This window comes from Salvelinus alpinus, chromosome 30, assembly GCF_045679555.1.
Source record: "Salvelinus alpinus chromosome 30, SLU_Salpinus.1, whole genome shotgun sequence".
NCBI lineage: Eukaryota > Metazoa > Chordata > Actinopteri > Salmoniformes > Salmonidae > Salvelinus > Salvelinus alpinus.
In genome coordinates this window covers 13,573,924-13,579,004 of record NC_092115.1, presented here as the reverse complement: position 1 = coordinate 13,579,004, position 5,081 = coordinate 13,573,924, and the positions used below count along the sequence as shown (strand labels likewise).

Here is a 5,081-nt window from a genome sequence, read left to right as displayed (position 1 = left end):
ACATGCCCTGAACACCAAACACATACACATTCCCTGAACACCAAACACATACACATGCCCTGAACACTAAACACATACACATGCCCTGAACACCAAACACATACACATTCCCTGAACACCAAACACATACACATGCCCTGAACACTAAACACATACACATGCCCTGAACACCAAACACATACACATTCCCTGAACAGTAAACACATACACATGCCTGCAGTATACGAGTTTGGTTACAGCATTTATTTCATTAAATTCCATGTCCTTTAACACTATCTGTATGAGGTTTTGAGATCCATTTGCTGGTTTTGTGTATTTAATGAAATCTGCACTTTGATTCCTCAGTTTGTTTCTGTGACCCCATATGAGCCAAGAAAATGTCTCCTAGCATCAAAAATGTGAACAACCTCACCTTCACCCTCTATCAAACCGAGGAGTCTTCCACATGCTGCATGTTGGTAAGCTAGAAAAAGGTCCCCGAAGGTCACTTCAAAGGTCACCAGGAGCACATTTGGTCAAAGTGACATATTGTGAGGATTTAGGTCCTTTTGTCTCCATCACAAAGCAATCCATCAATCATTCTTCCCTTCCACACACAGTGGTCTCTTGCATGTTCTCAAGTGACACTTCTGTTCTTTACCAGGGTGATGCCATCTCAGAGTCTTGGATAAGCCAACTACTGCAGCCTCAAAGACCTGATTGTAGGTAAGAGTGTATCCCTACTACTTTATCCAGTAACGTCCCTGGTAATGTCCGATATTCTACTGCCATTTGCTTTATGTTCATATTCTTATTTTTTACTGTTTCTCATTGTTGTTCCATTGTCAAGAAGGAACCTGCAAGTAAACATTTTGTTGGAGGATGTATAACATGCGTGTCCCGTACATGCGACTAATACAAATTGAAACTCAAGTCCCCACTAAATGACAATACAATGGGTGCGTTTGTAAAAAAATAATAATAATATCTACTCCGATTTCAGAGCAATCTCGTCTGTGTGCCAGAGCGCAGAATAAATGAACGCTCAACACCGGTTGAATATCGCCGGTGTCAGTAAAGTAAAAAAGCTTTATTAAATTGTTGCCAGTCACCAACACTCTGGACAACATGAAAACAGCCTAACCAGCTATGCTAGGGCGAGTAAAATGGTCAGAGTGAGATTGTTCTCTCATTTGTGTCTGGAAGTAGCTAGCAAGCTAGCCAACGTTAGCTAGTTAGCTTGACTGTCGTTGTGAGGTCAGAACGCTCGTATCAACCCTACTCCACGGCCAGGTCGTCCAGTGTGCGCTCCGAGAGCGAAACGCTCTGAATTTACGAACGCCCAGAGCGCACTCTGGCACTCCAGATTGAATTTACGAACACACCCGATGTCAAACATACTCCACAATCTGATTCTAGCCCTGCCTGTCTCATGCCTTTGCAGGAAGTGGGCTCAGTAAGATTAAAGAATTGCACCAACAACTGTATTTGCCTCACATATGAATCAGCCAACTGTACAGTTAAGCATTTCAGCAGAAGGATTTGGGAAGGAATACTCATATTATACAGATCCCGAGTTGTGCAGTGGTCTAAAGCACTGTATCTCAGTGCTAGAGGTGTCACTACAGACCCTGGTTCGATTCCCAGCTCTATCACAAACAGCCGTGATTGGGAGTCCCATAGGGCGGCGCACAATTGGCCCAGTGTCGTCCAGGTTAGGCCGTCATTGTAAATAAGAATTTGTTCTTAATTGACTTACCTGGTTATATAAATAACTAGGCATGTTGACTGAGAACACATTCTCATTTACAGCAACGACCTGGGGAATAGTTAAAGGGGAGAGGAGGGGGGATGAACGAGCCAATTGTAAACTGGGGATGATTAGGTGACCGTGATGGTATGTGGGCCAGATTGGGAATTTAGCCAGGACACCAGGGTTAATACCCCTACTCTTATGATAACTGCCATGGGATTTTTATTAGTGACCACAGAGAGTCAGGACACCTGTTTAACGTCTTCAATCACTGCCCTGGGGCATTGGGATATTTTTTTTTAGACCAAAGGTAAAGGTGCCTCCTACTGGCACTCCAACACCACTTCCAGCAGCATCTGGTTTCCCATCCAAGGACAATCCTGATTGGCTTCAGAAGTAAGCCAGCAGTGGGATGCAGGATGGTATGCTGCTGGCTACTCAGGTAAAATAAATGTAGGCTACACTCTCTGGAGCCCTCTGGTTCAGTATGTTCATAATAACATAGGCCTACGTGACTTAGTTTCAAACATCGTTCTAAAATGTACATGGTACATTTTTTACGTTGATATTTGTGAATACTCAATTAAAAACGCTTAACAATATTTATGTTTGTGTTATAAATTAATACACCAATTTATTTAGCTTTGGAGAGAAACCCCTTGCTTGCACAAAAAAATGTGGCTAGTAGTTATCAAAGTTTAGCTTAATTTGTACACATTGTCATTATTTTTTTATGAATGAAAAAAGTTACATATACATTTTTTGGGGGTGGGTTGGACTGTTCTTTTCAGGGAAGTCACTTTATGTTTGATATAAAAAAAGACTGAAGTCACTGGATCTGTTGAATTAACATGAGTGTGAGAACAGTTGCAGTATTTGTAACATGTTTATAGCCAAAGAAAAGATTACAGTAGTTAGGACTATTCAGCCCAACATCAAATCCATCAGAAAACACTGGAAACAGATGACAAGATTCTATGAAAGTGGAAAAAGTTGTGACATAACTCTTGAATTACAGCTCCTCCCCCAGATGGTGACAGGAATGTGCAGCATGTCAATATAAGTCAATTAAATGATACGTTCAAATATATTATTAACATTAATATAATGACTGATATTAAACAGCATAAAATCATTGAAAATACAGTACAATAGTTCACATCTGCAGAACATGATGTACCATTAGAACTTCAATCTGCTATGCCTTGGATCATAATCCATCAAACTTTCTGGACAGTTTTCACGGTCAGTCGAAATTTCAGATCAGGTCGCTGTGCCCGAACGATGTTGTAGATCTAGTAGAGAAAATGGATCACTATTTAGTTCAACTCAAGCTCATCTAATCTAGATATTATTTTCCAATATAAATACTTGTATAATAGATCAATCATATGCATTGGAACTTTATATAAAATATATACATACATTGCTACCTGGGATATAGATTAAAAAAAAAACAACAAAAAAAAACACCATGATTGAATGTTACCTGACTGAAGAAAGAATCAACTGTGGTCTCATTTAGCTCCTGATACGATTGGACAGCGACCTGAAGAATTGCAAATCCTATATTTGGGCAAGAATATTCAAATTATTTCAGTATATAAAGACAATTAGCCAAGTATCATAATTCAATGTATTTACTTTATGCTTAAATACCCACCACTTTCCAGGGGTTTAGTACCAAAAGGTGGGTCCACGTAAGGGGTAGTAAGAGTTGGAGGTGTTGTCACCTGTGTCGTGATAGTCCTTGGTCCCATTGTAGTTGAAGCTGATGGGGTAAATATTGACATGAAGCTGTATCTCTCATTAGCCTGAAATCCATACCTGTTTTAGGCTAAACATTCCACTCCCTGTACTCCGTGTCTTATGCAAAACATTACATTATAAGGAGTGGAATGATAGCCCAAACAGACTAGTACCCATTCTAGTATATCTACTTTATGATCACAAAAATCCAAAATAAAGTTGTTTTCACAGTAGTCATCACACTTCTCTACTTCCTACTCTATTTTAAATATCAGCATTTGATCCACATTCAATCATCTGATTTGTTCAATTGAATTGTTCTATTCTTTTCCACACATCATTTTTGTTGTTGTTGACTTACTCATGCTCACTACTAATGACTGGAAGACACATCTTCACTGATATCTGGGTTTGGTCATGCTTCAACAGTCACTGTTTTCTGGACTAAACCTCTGACATTTTCTTTTCAAATCATGAACATTAAAAACATGTTGAATTGATAACTTACCAGAGGATTGCCCTGCAGACAAAGCAACACATCCAACACAAAATAATAGGAAAAGCATGATGTTGTTTCAGAAGACAGAGCACCGACTGAGCTGTGATGTGGGAAGATTCTGTTCAGCGAGTCCGTCTGACAATCTTTGTTCAGCATGAGGAAGTTGTCTCTATTTATTGTGGGAGGGATTTGCCTTTTAAATAATGCCCAGGTTTTCAAAAATTCATTTGAGGCCCAAGTGATTTCAGAAAAAGGTCTGACCGCCTCCTCTTGAACTACACTGCTCAAAAAAATAAAGGGAACACTAAAATAACACATCCTAGATCTGAATGAATGAAATATTCTTATTAAATACTTTTTTCTTTACATAGTTGAATGTGCTGACAACAAAATCACACAAAAATGATCAATGGAAATCAAATTTATCAACCCATGGAGGTCTGGATTTGGAGTCACACTCAAAATTAAAGTGGAAAACCACACTACAGGCTGATCCAACTTTGATGTAATGTCCTTAAAACAAGTCAAAATGTGGCTCAGTAGTGTGTGTGGCCTCCACGTGCCTGTATGACCTCCCTACAACGCCTGGGCATGCTCCTGATGAGGTGGCGGATGGTCTCCTGAGGCATCTCCTCCCAGACCTGGACTAAAGCATCCGCCAACTCCTGGACAGTCTGTGGTGCAACGTGGCGTTGGTGGATGGAGCGAGACATGATGTCCCAGATGTGCTCAATTGGATTCAGGTCTGGGGAACGGGCGGTACAGTCCATAGCATCAATGCCTTCCTCTTCCAGGAACTGCTGACACACTCCAGCCACATGAGGTCTAGCATTGTCTTGCATTAGGATGAACCCAGGGCCAACCGCACCAGCATATGGTCTCACAAGGGGTCTGAGGATCTCATCTCGGTACCTAATGGCAGTCAGGCTACCTCTAGCGAGCACATGGAGGGCTGTGCGGCCCCCCAAAGAAATGCCACCCCACACCATGACTGACCCACCGCCAAACCGGTCATGCTGGAGGATGTTGCAGGCAGCAGAACGTTCTCCACGGCGTCTCCAGACTCTGTCACGTCTGTCACGTGCTCAGTGTGAACCTGCT

The 5,081-nt window shown here is 41.2% G+C and overlaps 1 long non-coding RNA gene across 1 annotated transcript; it reads right to left on the bottom strand.

The window, feature by feature from the left end:
* Positions 1 to 2,599: 2,599 nt before the first annotated feature.
* On the bottom strand, positions 2,600 to 4,151 carry LOC139560088 (uncharacterized). The gene is made up of 4 exons (XR_011671863.1): positions 3,990 to 4,151; positions 3,396 to 3,503; positions 3,222 to 3,298; positions 2,600 to 3,027 (listed from the first exon to the last, which is right to left on the bottom strand). It is a non-coding gene; the product is annotated as an uncharacterized lncRNA (long non-coding RNA).
* Positions 4,152 to 5,081: the final 930 nt, after the last annotated feature.